Here is a 24,507-nt window from a genome sequence, read left to right as displayed (position 1 = left end):
ATAAGCACCCTAAAGGCAATTCAGAAATCCAACTTTACCCCATTAAAACACTGAAGTTTCCTAAGTGTCTAGAGTGTAACCTGATCATAATTGCTGTGAAGGGTAAGAGTTGACTATATGCTAAACCTTGCCATCTGTAGGCGCTTTAACACAACTCTAGTTCGGGGTTTTGTTTTGTTTTTTTTTTTTTTTGAGGTAGGGTCAAAAGTTTACAGTACTTATTTCCAATCACAAAATCCTTTGATTTATGTCATCTTTGAACAATTCTCAGAACAATTTTGGTACTACCCAAATGTAAATTCACAGAATACAGAGCTCTATCCCCAAATCCATTTCACATTCATATTACAGATAGTCTTTACTGATTAAACAAATTATGTTTATTTCCACATTTGGCAAAAGGGTTGAATTTTCCCCAAAATAATTTTCCCAAAGACTTTCAGAATTTTCCCATCCTTTCAGAATGCTAGTAATTATTCTAAGACTCGTTTAAGAAACTGAAAGCTTGTGACCCCGAATCTATACAGAAGGTGAATCAAAAAGTATTCATACTCAGAACCTCAGGTGCATTGCTACTAAAAATCCCATTTTTCAGTATGCTCACTAACCCCACTCATTCCAGCTCCACTATGTACAACAGAAAGAAACACTGATGTACTACTCCCACCACCAGGGTTCAGCACTGAAGAGCTGATAGTGAGTTCAACTAAACAAATTTACAATACACTTAAATCTATTAAAATTTCAGTCTGCATATAAAAAGGCAATCCACGTCTACTAAAAAGGACACTTTACCCAGTCAGGAAATTGGCTTACAGCGCTGATGATTTTAAATCAGCGATCAATCCAAAAATTTCAAAAGGCACAAATGCCATTTTCTAAAATTCTCATTTTCAGTTTTATTTACTTCATTACAGTTATCAAACTTTACTTGCCAAACTCTAATTTTAATTCACAAGAAATTTCCATTAAGTTGAAATCATCACCATAAGTTCAGTAGGAGTAATGGGAAAGTATCTAAGGGTAGAATATAGTCCTTTAAAAGAAATAGGAAAGTATTACTTGTTCCAGTTTAGCTTATAAAAGACACTATGTAGATCATGTAAATTTGAAATTTATTTTTGCCGTGATCATATAGTGGTTAGTACTCTGTGTTGTGAAATTTATTTTCAATGGACAGGAGAAATTAATATTTAAAAGAACACTTCTGAAGCCTTCTTTTAAACCAAATAATCTGGCAGTACAAATGATTAAATGCTGCTTAAACTATTTATATGGAAGAACTTGATAATATTAAGACAAGTTGAAACAGCGTGATACTACTCTAATTTTAAAACAAAACCCCCAAAACCCGGCTAAACGAAGAAGTTCAGTGGAGAAAATATGAAAGAAATTTTGAATTAATGTTTCCAATTAGCAAGGACTTTCACATAGACTTAAAAGCAAATTCCTTCCCTGATTAATTAGAACATCAACACAGAGAACTAAACTCTAATTGGCAATTCTTTCAGAGAACTAGGATGGGACAGATGTGGCAACAGCAGACTACATGCACTCAAATGAAAACAACTGCAAAAACAAAAACAAAAACATAAAACCATGTTACTAGATAGATGTCAGTTCCTATGTTTAAATAAGAACACTTTTCAAAATTATAAAGGCTATACAGCTGGTGGTATAGCAGAAATATTTTGGCCAAAAAATAAGTTCATTCTGCTCTCAAAATCACACTAAACTTTGCGAACAGCTTTTACAGCTTTTTTGTCAATTTAGGTATAATGTAAAATACTGACTGAAAAGACTTTTAAAAAGACTTAGAATTGTTCCTCTATTAATGACTCTCTAATTATCAGAAACATACTTCAATGTTTGCCATTAATTTAAGTAGGAGAATTTTACTCACTCAGAGAATACCAATTTCTTCCTAAGATAAAAAGAGGCACATCCCTAATGTGAAATGGATATGCAAAATTAAATGAAAACAGAGGAAAATTAAGAAAGAAATTTGGGACAGGACCCATAACAGCACTGCAATTAAAAAGGTAAGGAGAGGAAATTCTCAGGAAAGAAAAATAAATCCTCTAGTCTCTAAGATGAGGGACTTATTCTTAGGAGGGGGACAAGATTCAAGGATAGCAAATTGAGGAGACTTAAAAAGCAAATTAAAAAATGCCACAGCAAGGATTTCTGAATGCCAAATTTTAAATGAAAGTACAGCTAGTGGTCTTAAAACAATCCTCTAAAATTTGGATACATGGACCTTTAAAATACACAGACATCATCTACAAATACACGACATTCTAAAATCTTTGATAATTTTTCATTCTTTATTAGCCACTAACATTCTATTCTACCTTATATTTTTGTTGTCTCATTTTACAAATAAAATAATTTTACAATCAATAACAAAAAATGATGATAAAATACCGATTTACTGAAGCCGAAGTCTGTCTTAAAACTATTTTTAAGATTCTCTCTAGGCAGACCGCTGGAAGGTTTCTCCACTTTCTATTTTACCCATTATTCCCCAATCCCAACCATGGGCACTCTCTAGAACTTCTCATTTCCTTGGTTTCCTTATTAAGATAAAAATATTTGTTTTTGTTTTTTTCCCTGATTGGTTTAGTGATCCTATAGAAATAAAATGAGACATCATCCTAAGAGATAAAAAAATTTCTAACAATGAACAGTGATGGGTGTTATCTAGGCTTCCCGTGGCGATCATTTTGCAATATATGCAAATATTGAATCACCATGTTGTATGTCCAAAACTAACGTTATGTATCAACTATACCTCAATTTTTTTAAAATGCCATCAAAGGGTCAAAGTGGTTTGCAAAATGTTTTCCCAATAAAGTATAAACGACAGAAAACATACATGTTTGGTGATGCTCAATGTCTAATTTCCTTCTATAACCCGGTGGATTTATTGGTGTTATTTCACCTCCCATGATTATGCCATGCTTTCTATCATGCTGAATTTTTGCCCTACATTATTAATGTTGTTGTAATTATCCTGCCTCTTCTGTTGTTTCAAGTAATAATCTTTTCTTTCCTCTTAAACTCAAAGTTAGGGGAGAAACTGTTTACTTGATCTCCTTTGAAGATGTGCAATACGTTAAATTTTTCTGTTAAATGAAACAGACCCTAAGAGTTTTTTAAAAGACCCTCCCCTCACAAAAAACCCCACCTCTACATTTTAAAATAAAATCACTCTAAAATATATTGATTCTTTGCCTTCTTAAATGGTGTTCTTTGGTAACACATTAATGGTATTAAGGGTTAGAGTTAGGTTATTCCTAAATTAAATATTCCAAACATACTATTTTTTAGGACACATCTGTAAGTTATTAATTTTTTAAATGTAGATATATTGTCAGGATTTTCATTATTTCCTTTTTTATGAATATATATCATAACTTACCCATTCTCTTACTGTTAGACATTTGAGGTTTTTTCCCTTTTTTTTTTTTTTTTTTGCTATTTCTTGATGTATTCTATATGCCTGGTTTTACCAGATGGTCTGTTGATTTCTAGATAAGGGTGACTTTACTCCCATACTCATGTTTTTTCCAACAGACAATTCACCCATTTGGCATGTACAGTTCAGTGGTTTCACAGAGTTGTTCAATCAACACCACCATTAATTTTAGAATATTTTCAAACTCTAAACAGAAACTAAGTCTCTCCCATTTCCACTCCCCTCCCCACTCCCAGCCCGTTTCCCTTGGCAATGACTAATCTACTTTGTATCTATATAGACTTGTCTATTCTGGACATTTCATATAAACAGAATCATATAATACGTGACCTATTAATACTAGCTTCTTTCACAAAATATTTTGTTCATGTTCATACTATTTTATAGCATTGTATCCCTACTTCATTTCTTTTTATTGCCTAATTATGTTCTGCAGTGCACATACACATTTTTTTTACTTGTTCATTAGCCAATAGACATTTGAATTATTTGGGGGCTACTATAAATAATGCTGCTGCAAACATTCCCCTATTCATATTTTTGTCAGTACAGAAAATCTACTAATTATTTTTTGCTAATGGGACGATGTAGACCATAGGGGAGAGACTAGATATCCAAAGGAGACAAAACCCAGGTTTTTTGTAGGACCTACAATGATTCCTCCCTCCCTGAACTTTCGATTACTGCCTTCCTTCCAACTTGCTCTCATATTCCTCAAGTCTCTTTAATCTCCATCACCTTACCTGGACTACTTCAATAGCCTAAATGTGCTCCTGTCTTGTTCTCCTCCAGTCCATTCGCTCCAGCACAGGGGATGCTTCCTAAACACAACCTGTCATCATTTCACTTCCCTGCACTAAATCCTTCACTCGAGATTAAAGTAAAAACGTCTTCGCAAGTAAAAGACTCTTATATCATCTGGGCCCTATTTGCTGCAGGTATAGGAACCACTTCAGTTAATGACCCTCTCACCACTGGACCTTTTTCCATGTGGCCCTCTTTGCCTGGAAATGCCCCCACCTACCCCGTGTGGGTGCTTCCCTTACCCACAGAACCGTTTACACTGTACCTTTTTAAATGGCAAGATCTCCATGCTAACATAAGCTTCAAGGGAGCAAAATTTGTCTTTTCTTCTAGCTAGTGGATCTAATACAAGGAATGGCATAGAATGGATTCTCAACACATATTTGTGACTTTGATGAAGGACATGCTATTTATTAGCAAACCTAATTCCTGTGAATAGATAAGACTTTTCTAAATTCTGGACTTGGGAAAAAAATAAATGAAAACAACAATAACAACAACAACAATAACCCCGAAACACGAAACACAAACCTTAATCTTGGCTACTGCTCTCCAAGCGAGGCAAGCAGCCCTTCATTGTCAGGTCATATGGGTTCCTGTTGGGACCCAGATCCATCCTTTCACAGAACCCCTGGTGTGATCAGGGAATGACCAAAATGTTAGTTTTACCCTTAGTTCCTTGTCATGACTGGTTCTGAAATGGGCAGGTAGTGTGACCTGGGCCAATGAGTTGTTCCTGAGATTTTTATTGGCGTTATTAGGGGGGAAAACCCGCTCTCATTAAAGGGAACACTGACTGTTAAAATGATGTAAGCTGGGGCTGCTGCTGACCTTCTTTGCTTTCACTGAATTCCTAACCGACACAGAAAAAAGTACAGACGAAAGAGAAAAGGTCCTGATGAGATTATTTACGTCCTCCTATACACGTGTACCCAGAGCTAGTTATAGCCTTGGACTTCCCACTTAATAAATTCCAAATTTGCTTATTCTGTTTGAACTGGGTTTCTTTGGGACAGTCAAGGATCCAGGACCACACATCAGGAATCACTTATCTGTATTAGCCCATAATTGGGCATCAAAATAAGATTGTACCTACCTTTCCATCATCTGTCATTTTGCACATTTATGTGGTTTAGAGCCCAAAGAATATGCCCTATTCTTATGGATATCTTAGTGGAAAGCATGACTTCTAGTACCAGAGCTGGACTCCTACTACTTCCTTTGGTGAGTGAAACAACGCAAGTAGGTTGCAGAGCCAAGGCCAAATCCTAGGACATCTGAAGCTTTCAGAACGACAAAAGCCAGCATGAGAATTAACTCAACTGAGAAAAGACCGTGATTCTGTGGGAGTTCACGTTACTCACTTTAATTCTTAGATATTTTTTGTTTTAACCTACACAACTATGGGTGAAATAAAAACTCACCTGTTTCCTAGGGAATCTAACTGGGTAAAACTAAAGGATCAGGTTTGGTTATGTAAAATTCTCTCCAATTTCATGCAAGATATAGGAATACTAAATTTTATACTCAGTACACCAACTACTTCCCTATCAGTGAAGTAAGAAGGGTGAAGCCACTTTTTCTGAATAGAGTGTTCGTGAAATATTACAAAATTGGGTGTTCACCTAGGCTAAATTTCTTTTCTTGGGCATAGGGGGAAGGTATTGAAATTGAGACATTATCTTTGTCCTCAGTGACTGGTAGAATATAGCAGAAAGAACAATATGACAAAGAAAAATCAGAATTGGGTTTGAGGGCTGGTATCTACCCATGCCTACCAGACTCCTGAAGAACGGTTTGGTATAACACTGTAGGTGGCTTCCCATTCCATATATAACAGCAAGGATGAGAACCCTGTCGGATGGGCGTAAAGAACACCACATCACTTACAGATAGCTGCAAGGGGAAGGAGGGGAGGGGAGGAATGGCACATGTATCAGTCATCCTGGCTATGGAAGCATCTACAGAAGGCGCTAATTAAGCATCAGGACTCACTCATTAAAATTTAGGAATGAATAGATTATTGGAAATTCCAGGTATAAAAGACATTTCTGTAGCTGTAGAAACTTAAATCCCTCTTCCATTCAGGGACCATCAGCTGCTGGTAACACAGGAAACATTATGTTTGTGGTCTCTAGGAGATTCGGGGGGTGGGGGGGGAGGTAAATTAACTGCAAGTGGCCAGAGAGCATTCTCAGAAACGCCTCTGTTGGAAACTCATCGTCCCATGGAGTTTTGTCGGATGGGAACAGCAAAAGTAACAACACTGAACAGAATCAGAGACCTCTAAGAGAAATGTAGCCTTCTGCTCACAGTGCCTTGTTTTAACACCATGCAGCATTACGTGGCCAAGGCCCAGGACTAAGTGGCTGGAACACGGCAGGAGTTTTCAATATGTGTAATAGTTGCGGTATTTGTTTTGAAAAAACACTCAGCTTTAGAATTTCAAGTTTTCTTACCTGTGAAATGGGGAGACTCTACAATAAAACCTCTATTGATGAGAATGTTCAAGAAATGGGCATTTTGTGGCACTGGAGGCAGCAACAAAAATAACCATATTTCTAAGTTTTATTTCTAGCTACTCCAGCTGTAATGATCTAGAAGACATCAGAGTTGCAGAGTTGAGGTATAATTTGCATAGCATGAAATGCACCCATTTTAAGGGTATTATAGGATGAGTTTTAGTGAATGTACGCAGATATGTGTGCCTTGTGTTTCCTACACATCTTTCTTTAGCATCACCCACAATCTAGTTTTAGAACCAGTCTGTCAGCCCAAAAGTTCTCTTGTATCCATTTTCAGGCGATCCCCACTTCTGTTCCTTAACTCAGGACGGCACTAACCTGTTTTTTTCCTCTATAGTGTTACTTTTTCTAGAAAGTTCAAATTAATGGAATTACATAACATGTTATCTTTGGCTTCTTTGATTTGGCACACGTTTTTAAGGTTCATATTGCTGCGTCCACGAGTCTTCCCTCCTTGTTGTCGAGTGGTATTCCAAAGCATGGTGTCCTGCATTCTAGAAAATCCATCCTCCAAAGATAAACAGTTGGGTTGTTTGCACTTTCCAGCTGTTCTAAACATAACTGCTAGGATCATCCTTGTACAACTGCTTGTACGGTCATCTGTCCCCAAGAGAAGTGAAGCACACGTTGGTGTGAAATTGTTAGGTTATAGGATGAGAAACTTCCAATCCGTTCCCCAAAATGGCCGCACCATCGTGCTTTCCCACCAACAAGGGATGTCATATGAGGGTTCTAGTTTCTTCCTGACCTTATCAACACTGTATGTTTTACTGCATGTCTAGCATATTTTGTTTTGGTTTTAATTTCTGTTTTTCTGATGACTGATGATGTCTAGTACTTTTTTGTGTGCATTCCCCATTGTATATGTTTCTTTCTTTCTTGAAAGGGAGATGGGGAGGGGCGGAGGGTGAGAGAGAGAGAATCCTGAGCAGGCTGTATTGCCTGATCTCACAACCCTGAGAGTATGACCTGAGCCAAAAATTAAGAGTCTGATGCTTAACTCTTCCAGAAATGAATATAGACTATATTTGGCTGGGGAATGAAAAACAAGTCAGGGCTTGCAACTAATCATGAAGTTCCACTGGTACCACTAGAGGAAGCTCTAAATTATTCTAGAGAAAGATTAGATTTGGGAAATATATAGTTCCAGGTTCAAATTCTAGCTCTACCTACACCTCACTATCTGAGCTTGACTAATCTCTCTGAAACTCTGTATTTTCATCTATAAAATGGGGATAACTTCTCTCTCCCAAGCTGATATTAAGAATACAATAAAATATATATTAGGCACTAGCAGTAGGTAGGTAGGCAAGAAAAGATCCTTGCTTAAAACGTGCTTATATTCTGATATAAAAATATTATTTCCACATTTTCTTTTGAAAGTATGTGGTCAAGCTGTTACTAGAGGGTATATCAAAGTTTTTAAAAGACTCAGACACTAAACCATAGTTACAGTATAAAGACTCAAAAGCAAAATTTTTAGAGCTAAATTTAACCACTGATTTAAGAGGTAGCATGAACTATCAAAACATTAAAAGCATAGTTGACAGTATTTATTAAATTGTAACTTCATCATGTATATGCTTAAAAACAGCTTTAAGAGAAAAGAGAAAAAGGCAAATGGCAGCTGTGAATGAAATACATTTGAGGTGGTTTAAGTAATTAAAACCCTTTTGTATTCATAGTAAATATGAGTATATCACAAAACTCATAAGCAACTAAAAACACTATACACTAATCCTACGGAGCAGGTATAATTTCCCTATGCAAAAAAAACCTGGAGGAAATCTGAGAAAATGGGTGGCCTAATTTTTTTTTACATTTGGTAAAATGTAAATGTCATGTCAGTTAGGTTACATCACGATTACCTGAAAATTAAGAGTCAACATGAAATAGAAACTGTACCTGAATATAAATTAAGCTTTTAAAAAGTAATTGAAAGGGTTCTCTAGTCACTCTAAGAAATATAAATTTGCTTTGGAATTGAAAATTTCCTTCGCTTTGTGTGAAACAGTCCTAAGTAAGCTCATTACGGGAAACCCAGGAAATTCCTTTTTAATATATACTTTTTAAAAGGTTTTACTTATTTATTTGTCAGACAGAGAGCACAAGCAGGGGGAGCAGCAAGCATAGGGAGAGGGAGAAGCAGGCTCCCCGCCCAGCAAGGAGCCCAGTGTGGGACTCGATCCCAGGATTCTGGGATCATGACCTGAGCTGAAGGCAGCCTCCTAGTCCACTGAGCCACCCAGGTGTCCCTTTTTTAATATTTTTTAATTCAGGGAAAGTTCTAAAGTTATTTTTAAAGAAAAGAACAACAACAACAAAACTGGGCTGGCCCCTTTTTGCATCCTTCAAGCAAAAGTACGCATATTAAATCAATTTGTGTCTAAACACAAATCCTACTACTTGAATTATCTATGTAACTTCATTTGAAGCCAAGGAACAGCTTAGTATCATTTCTGTGACCTGCATTTTCCTCTATTAATTAATGTCAAATAATCATTTCTGACACACAATTTAGCAACTTTATGGACTTTCAGGGTCACTAGTTGCCACAAGAATATGGGCCTACAGACCTTACAGGAAGGGAGGGGACAGTAAACACAATGCTAAGCCTTGGTGACACCTTTCCCCATACTTGGTTGGTCTGAAATTCTTTTTTGAAATTCCTTATCTTTTTCGTTGTTGTTCTTTACTTTTTTTTTTTTTTTAAGATTTTATGTATTTATTTGACAGACAGAGATCACAAGTAGGCAGAGAGGCAGGTGGGGTGAACAGAGAGCCCAACAACGTGTGGCAGGATCCCAGGACCCTGGGATCATGACCTGAGCGGAAGGCAGAGGCTTTAACCCACTGAGCCACTCACGTGCCCCTGTTCTTTACTTTTTAAGAGAGCAAACTTTTATAGGCAAAGCACCATCAATATTCACTGTATTAAAAGTACTGTGTTTATGTTTATCCTAAAGCTCAACTGACCAGACAATGAGCTAACCATCTTAGAGAAGCATGACTAAGATTCTCCATTTCTTATTCTTTTGTTGCTTAAAGAGTCCAATAAAATCACTTGCCATTTCTCTCCTCTGTGGCACAAGACACCTGAGGATGGTCCTCCTCAGCCCCAAGGGAAATGTACTCCATCTAATTATGTCTCTAATCAAAGAGAGAGAAAGAGAAAGAGAGAAGGAAAATAATGCCTAAACAACGTGGTTGATCAGCAATGCTTTCTGTGAAAGAGCATGATCAAAAGGGAAAAATTTCAGTCTAAAATGGAACTTGAGGGGGCACCCAGGTGGCTCGGTCGGTTAAGTGTCTGACTCTTGCTTTCAGCTCAGGTCAGGATCTCAATTGTGAAATCGGGCCCCATATCCGGGCCTTACACTCAGAGCAGCAACTGCTTAGCATTCTCTCTCTCCCTACCCCCGCAACCCCACCCTGAGCTTTTGTTTATGCTCTGTCTAATAAATACAAATCTTTAATTTTATTTATTTATTTACCAGGGAGAGAGAGTGTGTGCACAAGCAGGGAGTGGGAGAAACAGGCTCCCCAGTAAGGAGCAAGGAGGCCTGAGCTGAAGGCAGATACTTAACCAACTGAGCCATGTAGGCATCCCATAAATAAAAGCTTTAAAATGGAACTTGAGGATATGAAATGGAAAACCCTGTGCATGTGCCCTCAGAAGAATGGAACTTAAGAATCAAGGGACCGATTTCCACTAAATGTCTGATTTAGAGAAGACTGAGACTTATCTCCTAACCAATGAACATCCTCCCAAGAATCACTCCCAATTTTCAAGCCAACAAACTTACGGCTTGGAGTCTGGAGGGACTTCCCCCTCTTTGCATATAAGTACACCCCACCTAAAACCCTCAAAAGACTCACAAGTAGCTTGTTACAACAAGTGTTTCCCAAACTGCAATTCCTTGGCTATTCCCCAATACACTCAATTTTTGGTAACAAAACAAAACAAAAACATCACCAATGACACCTGAGGTTTGAATCCCAATTTTGCCTCTAACAAGCTAATAAAAAGCAGGTGAGCATCACTCGGCAAGTCAACTGGACCCCTCAGTGCCTTCGGTTCCCCTACCTAAAATGATAATGTAACAGCAGCTACTTAATAAATTTCTTTTGAGGATTATGTGGATTATTATGAGAAGAACTCAGAACACCATCTGGCACATGATAAGCACAATACGCATGCTAGCAATTATAAATCATCTTTCACTTCCAAGGACTTTCCACTCCACCCGTACTATGGTTGAAACAGGATCTGTGTTTATAATACTTGTTTCCAGATCTGTGTCTCTACATTGAAACCACACTGATGACTGTTCTGTAACTAAGAAATGTACTCAAATATAAGCAAACTACACTTAATTAAACAGATGACTTAAACATATACCTCTTAATTTATGTTCATGTCCTAGTTTCTACCTGTCTGGGGTTACATCATGGTTATTACTATTTGGCAATATAATGATATTTATTCAATTAATTAATTTATTTTAAAGATTTTATTGTTCAGTGATCTCCACATCCAATATGGGGTTCAAACTCACATCCCCGAGACCAAGAATCATGTGTTTCACCAACTGAGCCAGCCAGGCACCCCTATAGTGCTATTATTTTAAATAAGACAAATTTATATATATATATATATATAATAACACTGACACAGAAATTACTTATACACATACAGGCAACTGTAATGTGAAGAATGTTCTGTGAATAAAACAATGAAAGAACATCAACTGACATGTTGTTCTACATAATGAGAAAAAATAAAGTAGGATACTTCTAACTCAATTTTCTTCACATCTTTGATTTACAACTTTTGAGCATATTCTTCTGACAAAGCTCATGTTGCAGTACCTGATGGGATCAGTTAATCAAAACTTCCCATTTTTGAGATCAGAATAATTTTTCCTACTTAACTTGTTTAGAAGGCAGCACAAAACTTGTTTGCAACTGTTACAAGATTCAATTAAAAGCAGATGAGTTGAAAGACCCGGTTCTGTTTCACTATATACATTATGGCGTAAGAAATAAAATTTGAATACTTCGAAAATAAAAAGTGGTTTCATTTCAACTTCAAATCAGAGAATTTAGAGACACTCAGAACATGCTTCACATTCTGACACAAGGAATTTATCCCGGGTTTAAGTTGATACAACGCATGCCAAGGCCAAGAACCATGTCTTGCCAAAAGGAATAGTAAATGTTTGTTTTTCCTTTTCTCTCTATCCCTCAAGGTAACCTATATTTATCTCTGCTTCAAATCACTGTGAAAACTTTAACTACCTCATGAAACCTCAACGTGCTATGTAAACAATGATCAGATATATTATTTTCATAACCAGCCCTTGTAATTTAGTAGGAAATAGGACCCTTCATCAACAGAGACCTCAGTAAAAATAATGACTTAATTAAATGAAACACTGAAGCAGAAGTATCACAATAAGCCAAAGATACCAAATGTACTGGAATAAACAAGTAATAAATAAATGCCTCTTATTTGCTATCCCTAAAATAATCACAAAGGCTCAGTAAGTAAGTGTATAGCTCCTGGTGTGGCAGGTGTAGACTTGCAGGACAGGACTCAGGGACTCGAGGACAGCCACCATGGCAGCATGTCTGTGGGGCCTATGGCCGGCACAGTGGACAGCTTTCCTCTTAAAAATAAGGAGGGGGAAAAGTAAGATGGGAAATAGATAAATAGGGTGAGTGCACGTTATGCAATAATGCACTGGCATTTGGATAAGTTAAAATAAAAATACATTCACAAAATAACAGCAGTATTTTACAAAAGGCTTTTATATTTTCAAAAGATACTTTAAAGAGAAAGTGTGAACCTGACCATGACATGTCATATAAATAAATCAGTGGACAAGTTCAAAGAAGTAATAACTTACACGTAAGACAACAAAGATTTTATGAAAATCTGTGTATTTGGAAGCAGCAACAACATTAAACACCCAATGTCTACATTAGAGAAAATCTTACGTGTTCCAAGGCATCTAGTTGCAAAGAAAAGATAAACTCTAGATTCCACTAGGTTAATAAACAAAATCTAGGGGCGCCTGGGTGGCTCAGTGAGTTAAGCCTCTGCCTTCGGCTCAGGTCATGATCTCAGGGTTCTGGGATCGAGCCCCGCATCGGGCTCTCTGCTCAGCAGGGAGCCTGCTTCCTCCTGTCTCTGCCTACCTCTCTGCCTACTTGTGACCTCTGTCTGTCAAATAAATAAATAAAATCTTAAAAAAAAATAAAAAATAAAAAAATCTATTTAGTATATAAATAATGCTCATGAAACAAGACTAATTTGTCTAAAAGATGTTTAAGTCAAAGGAATTTTACATTTCTATTCTATTCAAATATAATAGCATGAGTAACCACAATATAGTTCAAAACATGTCAGTAAAACTATCTTCTTTTTTATACTTTGTCTTATAACCTATGAAACAAAACTTTATTTTCTGGACTGTAATAAAACTGCCATTTAATAAAAGAAAAGAATTAGAAATCTAGATCAAATCACTTTTTTTTTTTTTTTTTTGGTATTTGCCAGAAAGAACACAAGAAGAGGGAGAAGCAGGTAGATGAAGAAGGAAGTCCCCCACTAAGCAGAGAGCTTGATATGGGACTCGGTCCCAGAACCCTGGGATCATGATCTGAGCCAAAGCCAAAGGCAGACACTTAAACCAACTGAGTCCCCAAGTGTCCCTAGATCAAATCACTCTTTGAGTGACAAAGAACTGAAAGAAATTGAGAAATCAACTGTTTCCTTTCACCCCTACTCTTGTTACACTAATTGAAGCCACCAATTCAATGGTTATGACACAGTTGCTTCTTTTGAAAATACTATTTTAGAGTTTAAAGTCAAAACACCTCAGTATTCATATATCTCAGTATTCATATAAGGCACTGGTAGGTCTAAACTTCCCCATTCATCTTTCCACTGAAATTCACCTTGGCCTATGACACTTCTGCCTTTTCAGTCCTTTTCACTTCTCAAGGAAGTGTAGCAAAACTGTGCTCCAACTCTTTGACACTGAGAGGTGGCAAATTTCCAGACCTTTAGGTCGAGGCCACAAAATATCAAGTGTATGATTTTGCTTATAACATTTATGTAACTAGCATCAAAAAGTCAAAACTGTTAAAGAAAGTCCTCAAATTAATCAGTTCAAAACCAATTTAGTATCTTTAAATACTTCACAAAGAAAAAAAAAAGCAGTGAAGGCAAACAATCCTATAGGCTACGATACCACAAAAATCAACCTTGCATGCAGACATATATTTAAGAAATCCTTCAAAAGTAAACTACATACATTTACAGTATATGGTTAAATTACCCTTAAGCCATTATTAAGTGCTAAATACATCTTATCCTCCTTTAGTTCTTTTTGGATGGGAAGGCAGGGTGTAACTAGGACAAAAAATGTATTTCCATTGACTGTAGACACCCATGAATCGTTCAGGAGGTAGCAAATAATGCTTAGACAACCTAATGCATGGAAGCAGGTTAAAAATCACAATTTGTAAAATTTGCTGTTAACTTCTCTGGATTCCTCCAGTTTATCTGAGTCTTAAGCTAGCCACAGAAGTCTCAACGGAAACATCTATATCCTAAGGCCAAAGAATCACAGAAGAAAAGAAGAGAAAAGAAAAGAAAACCTACTTAATTATATGGATATGAATAATTTCATAAATAAATGTTTAATTTATCCTTTACATCTAGATATGGTAAACAATGGAGAATAACATAAAATGATCTGAGCTTCGAAAGTAGACTATGACGTGTTTAGTGGAAGTGGCCTGATGTATTTGCCATTTTATCTTTAAGGAGATTCTGGCAAGGTCAAGTGACTCAAATTCAACACCTATCTAGAAAATAACATGTGTTATCTTCTAAATAACACGTGTCACTTTCCTTCCAAAGTGAGAGTGAACGGCTTAGCTAAAAATCCTACTATCCTAAAATCAAGTGCCATGTATTCCTGAAGTTACTGTGGTCTCACTCATGTGAAATTTTGCTCACTGTGGACCTTGTCCTTAAAGCTAACGACTCTAGTATCCAGGTAAGAGTATACAGGTTTGAACTGAAATCTAAAGGCCAACACAACAAGAACAAAGCAGGAAAACACTCTGCTAACCATCTATAAACCACTTCTCCCCATTTCCACACACATCCACCCGCAGTGCAGTACAGAAAACCACAGCTGAGAAATCAGTGTCCACTCTAATCTTCTCAGACAATTCCCACTCTGGCGCTACCTCCCCTAAGACATGTTAACTCAAAAGATTTATACACGTATAGACTGGTGATACTTTTAATTTTAATGACTTCCAAAAACTCCAGCTACAGCAACAGAAGTCACACTTAGGAACTTCCAATTAAAAAAAAAGCATTCTCAGCAGGGCGACTGGGCGCCTCTGCCTTCCACTCAGGTCATGATCCCAGGGTCCTGGGATCGAGCCCCGCATCAGGCTCTCTGCTCAGCAGGGAGCCTGCTTCCTCCTCTCTCTCTCTCTGCCTACTTGCAATCTCTCTCTCTCTGTCAAATAAATAAGTAAATAAAATCTTTAAAAAAAAAAAAGCATTCTCGGGTGCCTGGGTGGCTCAGTCAGTTAAGCATCTGCCTCCAGCTCAGGGGCTCAGGTCAGGATCCCAGAGTCACAGCAGTATGGAGTCCTGCCTCAGGCTCCCTGTTCCCTCCCCACACCCTCTCTCTCAAATAAATAAATAAATCTTAAAAAAAAAAAAAAAGAAAGAAAGAAAGAAAGTGATCTCACAGTAAAATGGCTCTAAACTGAAACTCAACTTTCTTATAATCTAAGAAACAGCCCTATGAATTTTATTTAAAAACATGTTTTTATTATTTTATTATTTTTTTTAGATTTTATTTATTTTTTTGTCAGAGCACAAGCAGAGGGAGTGGCAGGCAGAGGGAGAAGCAGGCTCCCGACTGAGCAGGGAGCCAGATGCGGGACTTGATCCCAGAACCCTGGGATCACGACCTGAGCCGAAAGCAGACAATTAACCGACTGAGCCACCCAGGTGTCCCCAAAAACATGTTTTTAAATTGCTGTCTGCAATTTTAAATTTTGCTATTCTAAAATTTAAGTCAATCAGAAAGATCAGGCTCCCCTGTATTTCTGGTATGTTTTTCAAAAACACTCTACACTTAACAACAACACTCCGCTTGTCTGTACCTATGGAAATTGCAAGGATATGGTTCTAAACAGATTCCCTAGACTCTGTGATTACCTCAACCTGACTAAGCACAGCACACTTACCTCAGGAGGTGTGTACCTTTCCCAGAGTCCACTTTGAAAGCCTTGTGAACTCCATACAAACGAAACATTTACTTATGTCAGATAGCTTTTTGTTGTCATTGCTGGTGCTATAACCTCTACTACCGTGTACAGATTAAGACTTTTAGTAAGAAAAGACATTCACAAATCAATGCTCGGGTTTTTTCCTTAAAAGAAAAATCAGAAAGCCAAAATTCAATGTGAAAACACTGAGCGAGGAAATATGGAGTTAAGCTTGTAGCAATATTCCTTTTCCAGTTTAATAATTTGGGGTATTGAAAGTGCTAGTTTCCATGGGACTTAGCATAGTCTAGCATAATATAAATAATTAATAAATATTTCCAAAAGGAAGGAGAATCAGAAGGAAAAGAATCATGGCCCTAAAGGTAAAAGGAAGGAGGGGAGCGAGAAAGGAAAGTTAAGAGTGTTGAATGAATTTAGCTTCATGGGGAAAAGTAAGCCAGTCTGTTTACGCTAGTGTGTACATAAAAAAGGAGGAAAGTGGAATAGTAAAAATGCTTTCAAAACTGGCCTGTCATCCAAACAGTTTCCAACTGATGGCTCTGTGTCAGTAACACCCACTGCAAGGCAATTTCCACCTACCAGTAGGCCCGAGTTCAGCAATCCGCTCTGCTCACAGAAACCAGAGGAGCCTACCCAGGGAGGCTAGGGTTAGGATTCCAGCTCCCATAGTTAAATGACTGAGGGCATTTTGCCAGCTGTCAAAATATTTGTTACTTTCCAGATCACAGTGCCTACCATGTTGACATTTCAAGGAAACACCACAAAGTAGCAATACAATTAAATGTCCGCAGATTTGGCCTAAAGGAAGATATATATATTTAATGTTTTCAATGTTTGTTTATATTAATACTGATTTTCAATGGCTCAGATCTCCAACTCAAATCAAGCCACCCTGTGTTCAGGGGAATTTTACACATCTCTTAGTTAAATCAGGCAGCCATTCATCTCACATCTATGAATGAAGAGGGAATTCAAAACCCAACAAATACTCATTTGAAATGTACTTTCGACTATGTCACAGCCATAGCCAACATGGACATAATTTCTTTTATGTCTTGAAATGCTTAATAAGATTTTTAGTATTTAGTACACAGTAAAGTATATTAGTATTACAAGAAGTGTATCACACTTTATTGTACTTTGGACAACTTCCCTCTCCATCTATTAGCATGGAAGAGTCTGGCTCTAACTAGTGGGTGTAAACAATTCTTCACCCACTCCTCCCCCACCCTGTTCTCCCATCCCAAATCTTCTGGCATACAGAAAACAGACTTAGAAAAAAATACAAAGTACATATGATTCCACACTGAGTTCAATTTTCCATAGTGAAGAGAAAATTACATTTCAAGGCTATATTGTCAAACAGATTTATCTAATGTTTGCTCCTGTTTTGACTATCAATTCTAAGAATATTTTACTGGCTAACTTTAAAAATGCTTAAAATGTGAGAGTGGAATGGAAATACTGATGTAGCTATAGATGAAAAATCACAGTTTGGTCTGTTAAATAAATTTTGACTTTTTAATTCAAACTACAGAAATTCCTTTCCATATACTCAAATCTGAAATTTGTATTTGTACTCATAGACACAAACCTGTTGGAAAGTGTGAGGAAATATAATCAATCTTGTTCTCAAATCAAAATTTTTATGATGTATTCAACAACACTGTCTTCGAGAACATTTTGTCCACAATATTACACATGTAAGACTCAAAATATTTTTATATAATGTCCTTCTCAGCCCTGAAAATAAACTAAATAAAGTTCTATTTGAAGTTCTATTTGAGCCAACTCTGCTCTCAAAACCATGCCACTTCATTTCTTAAATAATTAAAAATATTTTGCCAGAGATATAAATTATTTTACCTTTCAAGATAAGGGTTCTAAGTAATTCTATAGTCACTACATTTCATACAACCTGTTCTAAGAAAAATGATTCATCTACCAAACTATAAATGCCACCTGTAAACTATAATTTCTAATATTTCAAGGGATAAAGAATGCTGATTCATAGCATACCACATTTATAACGGAAAAACGAATCCAAATGGCTTTCCCTCATGTGCTTCTCCCCCGTCCCCAAAAGTGAGCATGAAATGAAAGTGCCAGGATGGAACTTTAGCTCCAACTTAGTAGAATTGTTTAGGTAGTCATTAAATTTCTAATGAGTTGTCATGTTTCACAGTTTGAAATAAAGGTTAAAAGTTAGGACCTGCTAATGAAATAGAAGCAAAATAATGTTTGACTTTTAAATTAATTTTGAAGTCCTCACGTATCAACATGATTTTCCTATATTATACTTACTGCCACAAATATACGTGTATTCAGGGTCATTTGGACATAAAATAGAGCTTGGTGGTTAAAATCAAGGTCTTTGGAGTGACAAATTGCCACTTACTTGATATGACCTTGGAAAAGTCACTTAACCTCTCTAAGCTTCAATTTCCTTATCTGTTATTCTAAAGATAACTCAAAAGCACTTACATAATCCCTGGCACACAGTAAGAGAGCAATAAGTAATAGCTGCTGTTATTAATATTATCAAGGAAATCTCTGCAAGTTGCACTTATAAAATTAAATGTGAATAAGAAATAAAATAATTTATAAAATTTTACATAGGAAAAAACCCTAAAGATCAGACTTAATTCTTTCTATAAATGAAAATCATGGTGGCAGAAGAGACCAAAGCCTGAAGAAAGATCAAAAAACAAAACATACAAAACAAACAAACCGAGAAACTAATAATAGCAACCAGTAACTTGAACATCTAAAGAAAACTGCCAAGGACAGAAGGAAATAGGTAGTCTGTGTATTCCTATCGCGTTATTTATGTATGTATGTATGTATGTATGTATGTATGTATGTATGTACGTAAGCTCGATGACCAGTGTGGGACTGGAGCTCACCACCAAGGTCAAGAGATCAAGAGCAGCATGCTTTACCAACTAAGTCAGCCAAGCATCCCTCCTATAGCTCTAGGATAACGAATTCAAACATCAGTATAGACGGTGGAAAAATGACCCAAAAAATCTCCCCAATCTAGAAACCGAAAACTAAGTAAGGAAGTTAAATTTTGTCTCCAATGACAGGTAGTGGGAAATTTTTTAATTATCTGGTTTTTAGAGATTTTTAATTCCCTCACCCCACCAAGATACCACAAAACCTATCTGATATGGTAGCATAATCCAGTAAGGAAGGAAGTAAGAAGTTTTCAGACCTGCTTCAGGTTTGTCCGTAACTTGAAAAGAACCTTCTAGGGTAGTGACAAAATAAATACAGAATTGGAAGCATTACCCTCTGAATTCTATCCTGATTAAGCACACTTTAGGACATAAAATATGCAACATAGGTAATTTCTCAGAACATTTAAGACTCATATACTTTAAGTACCTGATATAAATTAATTTCGTATTTAAAAATAATTATAAAAACTATTTCTAGCTTTTATTTATAGAAGCAGAGTTCAATGACTCTGAATATAAATAAATTCTTAGTATTTACTACCCAATAATTAAGCAAAGATTTATTCAGTCTTTCCCATATACCAGGTGCTATTCTACAAGTCAGGGATACCATTTTTTCACCAAGACAAAAATAGTCTCAATATTCATGTAGCTTATATTTTCGTAGGGAAGACTGTAAAAAAATAAGAATATATCAGGTGATAATAAATATCATGATAAAAATCTATCATGATTGTGTGTTAAGAAGTGACTGAGAAGCTATTTCAGACTAGTTGGACAAGAAAAGCCTGCTCATTAAATTTAAAACATTTAGCTCCATTTGCTGCCACAATTGACAACAGCTATTCTTTTATTTATATACAAAAAGAAATGTAAACATTTTGCCAGGCTGGGACATTCTATATCACCTCATCCAATGGGTATGTGTAAACTCTTCCTAAATATACACAGTAAACACTGATAAGTGGTAAGATCACCTGACCTTCAAATTCATTTCTAAATACCTTTCCACAGAATTTTTATAATACAACAGAAATGCTGAGAAATATACATTTTGTTTATTTATACTTGCTTTGTTTACAATTTATTTTGCTAAACTATACTTTTTAAAATTTGAGTTTACTTAAAAATCAAAATATTCCAACAGAAAGACTTAACTTTGACTCACCTGTGCCTGTACACAGTGCAGAAGATCTATAAATTTGTAGCCAAATCCAAGAGAAATCTGCAATGCAAACAAACAAGCAAACATGAATAAAAAGACACAGAATCCTCTTGGACTCATTAGAGTGGATGTGATTTTACAACCAATATACAAGTAACTCATTAATAACATCTCGCCATTAAATTGTATGATAAATCAAGAAGCAGACTTGCTGCATTACTTCTATTTGGTTAAAAAAAAGTAAAATATGTAAGGCCTCATTTCATTGTGAATTATGAGGTGTCTAGTCTACAAATTTTGAGTTCCCACCATAATTCTTACTACATTTCCTTGTAGCTGCTTAGGTCTCATCAGGAGCACTGGAAGCTGAGAAGCAGCAGAGACCCAAGATCCCTATGTCAAGACTGCTTCCTTTGGACCAGCCCAGCGTCCAGAGCATAGTAACACAGTGCATGGTAAATGTTGGCTAAGTAAACAAATAAATAAAACTCACATTGCAATCTGAATTTGTTGATTCATAGTTTACCGTAAGGAATCAAAAGGCCTGAAGCTGTCGAAATAAAAATCTAAGTCATAATTATATAAAGAAGTTCAAAAGTGACGGAATAATTTATCTCAAGAAAAAACTTGAGTAAAATAATGCAGAAATGCCATATATATATGTGACATATATATAAACATGCCATATATGTCACATATATGAATTATATGTACATATATGACAATCTTAACAATTTATAAGAGCAAATGTAGGTAAGGAAGAAATGAGCATTTCAATCATGAAGGCACCTGCTCTTCTGCATGAATCTTTGAGAGCAAAGACCTGCAGCATTTTTTCTGATCCACACAAGAATCACTTTCACTGCACTAAAGAAGTTTGTTTCCAAGATGCACAGTGAGGAATACAAACAAGTACATGCTTATGTTGTTTTCTGTGTATTAATGTTTACTACTTTAAATCTAAAGAGGTCTAAAGGGGAAGGAAAGAGAAAAAAGTCCATTTTGAGTTTTACCAGGCCCTGATTGGTCTGGAGATCTGGAGATCATCCAATGTAATGAAATGCAGCTAGGGTGTTAGAGATGATTCATGAAAAACAAAAAGAAAATCTGTATGCAAATAAGAAGTTATCACAGTAAGTAAAACGAATGGATTCTCCTCAAGTGGCAGTCAGTGAGCAGTGTGCAATAAACTGTTATGTAATAGGAGTCATCAATTCTTTCCGGCTCTGCTAGGCTAAATGTATTCATTATGCTGGCCTACTTAAGCCCATTATAATTCTATACCAACAACTAATTCGCTCAAGGACATCACACTATGCAACAATCAACAGCCAAAAGTTGTGATTATTAGTAGGAATGATGTTATTAAAATATTACTGCTTGATCTATAATATTCAGTAAGTTGTCATTCATGTGCTAAGATATATGAGGAGAAGGTGCCAACGCACCTATGCTGAAAAAAGATATAGGACACGTAAAGGTGCGGATCATTTCCACAGTACAAAATATCTTAGTGTAACATTCTGAATAAGAAGTATTAATAAAATACTTAAAAACACAGAATCACAGGGGCACCTGGGTGGCTCAGTGGGTTAGAGCCTCTGCCTTGGGCTCGGGTCATGATCCCAGAGTCCTGGGATCAAGCCTCGTATCAGGCTCTCTGCTCAGCAGGGAGCCTGCTTCCTCCTCTCTCTCTCTCTGCCTGCCTCTCTGCCTACTTGTGATCTCTGTCTGTCAAATAAATAAATAAAATCTTAAAAAAAAAAAAACCCACAGAATCACAAAATGTCTTAAGACATTACTAAGGGAAAATCTCAGTCATTTAAGCCAGTAGTATGGGCAGTAACAACTCTGCCAGAAAGTCACATCATTCTACTCTCGACAGTTTTTCACCAAGTTCCTTCAGGAGTGCGTTTCAAGGAAGGGAGAGGGGAAGAAGTCTTTCCCGGTCCTGGCTGACTGACACAAGGGAGGCAGGAACCTTACAAGAAAGGGTGGAGAGATACATGTCACCTTCTTCTTTCTTACTACCATTGCTATTTCCACGGTAGCAGCTAAAAAAGACAAACTGCCTCTCTACAAAGCAATGGGTCACCATTAAAAGGCAGCATGGAGGGGCGCCTGGGTGGCTTGGTCCCTTAAGCCTCCGATTCCCAGTTTTCAATTCAGGTCATGATCTGAGGGTGGTGAGACCACTCAACCATCAGCATGGCATCAGCTTGAGACTCTCTCCTTCTGCTCCCCCCACCCCAAAACTCTCTCGCTAAAATAAGTAAATAAATCTTAAAAAAAAAAAAAAAAGAAGAAGAAGAAGAGAAAAGAAAAAGAAGACAGCACGAAACAGTGAAAGAATCTCATAGGGTTAAGCATCATCAGACAGACCAGTTTCGAAACCTGGCTTTATCATATAAATACTGCTGCTGTTAATATTATTCTATCATTAGCAGCAGCTTAGGTATGTGACCTAGGAAGCGTTACTGTGGACTCAAATATAAAATGAGGATAATAATGTCCTGTTTGCAGCAGTATTAAATGAGATGATTACATAAAGCACCTGGTATACAGTAGGCATTACATTTATCCTACCAAGTATATGATCCTGCTAAATTAAGCTAGCTCTGACAGGTAACTCAATGAAATGATAAAAAAATAGAAGCTTCAGGCCTGTCCTACCCTAAGTAACCAATTTTCCTTGGAATGTCCTAATGGTCTTATCTGCTCATAACCCTCTAGAGACATATAAACAAGGAGACTGCTGGGAAATTTCTGAACCAGGGCTACCTTAAAACAATATCAATAGTTGAAAAAAAAACTACCTAATTTCAAATCTTACTATAAAGTTCAATCAAAACAGTGGGGTATTAGCGTAAGGCTAAACAACAGAAGAGAACACAGTCCAGGAACGGTCCCACACATTTAAATCAATTCATATTCAACAAGGTCCCAGGTAATTTAATGAGAAAAAGTCAGTCTTTTCAACAAATGATGCTCAAAACTGTTATACACATAGAGAGGGAAAAAGAACCTTGACCTTTACCTCGTACCATGTACAAAAATTAACTCAAAATGGATAGAAACATAGACCTAAAACTAAGAACTAAACTACAAAACTTGTAGAAGACTATTCTTAGAGAAAATCATTGTAGATTAGGAAAAAATTTTTAGCTATTACACCACATAAATGTATATTTTACATGCATAAAATAAAAATGAAGACCATAGAAGAAAAAAAACCTGATACAATGAAAAATGGTTTAGAAGTTTCTCATCCTATAACCCAACAATTTCACACCAACGTGTGTTCTCACTTCTCTTGGGGACAGATGACCATACAAGCAGTTGTGCAAGGATGATCCTAGCAGTTATGTTTAGAACAGCTGGAAAGTGCAAACAACCCAACTGTTTATCTTTGGAGGATGGATTTTCTAGAATGCAGGACATCATTCATTGGAATACCACTCGACAACAAGGAGGGAATGACTCGTGGACACAGCAACATGAACCTTTAAAAACACGTGCCAAATCAAAGAAGCCAAAGATAACATGTTATGTAATTCCATTAATTTGAAATTTCTAGAAAAAGTAACACTACAGAAGAAAAAAACAGGTTAGTGCCGTCCTGAGTTAAGGAACAGAAGTGGGGATCGCCTGAAAATGGACACAAGAGAACTTTTGGGCTGACAGACTGGTTCTAAAACTAGATTGTCGGTGATGCTAAAGAAAGATGTGTAGGAAACACAAGGCACACATACCTGCGTACATTCACTAAAACTCATCCTATAATACCCTTAAAATGGGTGCATTTCATGCTATGCAAATTATACAATTTTTCAATGCTAAAAAAATTATAAACAATTTTTAAAAACCACTATGTACCTGCCCTTTCTTCCTAGGTGATAGTTATGATTACCGTGTCACTAAAGGGATGTAAGGGACAAAGGCAATTCTATGTTTTGTTTTGTTTTTACGATTTTATTTGTTTGACAGAGAGAGAGGGCTCACAAGTAAGCAGAGAGGCAGGCAGAGGGGAAGAGGAAAGCAAGCTCCCTGCTGAGCAGAGAACCCAATGTGGGGCTCTATTCCAGGACCCTGAGATCATGACCTGAGCCGAAGGCAGAGGCTTAACCCACTGAGCCACCCAGGCACCCCAACAAAGGCAATTCTAGTAGCAAATGATGTAAACATCTGACAAGGAGAGCATCAATTTGGCTGCACAAATAACACATCATGACT

At 36.7% G+C, this 24,507-nt stretch overlaps 1 protein-coding gene across 9 annotated transcripts in view; it reads right to left on the bottom strand.

The window, feature by feature from the left end:
• NCOA2 (nuclear receptor coactivator 2) overlaps positions 1 to 24,507 on the bottom strand; it is a 294,611-nt gene that overhangs the window by 174,205 nt on the left and 95,899 nt on the right. For 8 of the 9 annotated variants that reach the window (XM_045998826.1, XM_045998843.1, XM_045998790.1 and 5 more), the window contains one exon: positions 20,278 to 20,334. The exons of the other annotated variant lie outside the window; for it this stretch is intronic. The gene's annotated coding sequence lies outside the window, so the exon portion shown is untranslated. The remainder of the gene's footprint in view (positions 1 to 20,277; positions 20,335 to 24,507) is intronic. 9 annotated transcript variants of the gene reach the window in all.

This window comes from Meles meles, chromosome 1 (assembly GCF_922984935.1).
Source record: "Meles meles chromosome 1, mMelMel3.1 paternal haplotype, whole genome shotgun sequence".
Classification (NCBI taxonomy): Eukaryota; Metazoa; Chordata; class Mammalia; order Carnivora; family Mustelidae; genus Meles; species Meles meles.
This window is presented reverse-complemented; position numbering and strand designations above follow the sequence as displayed.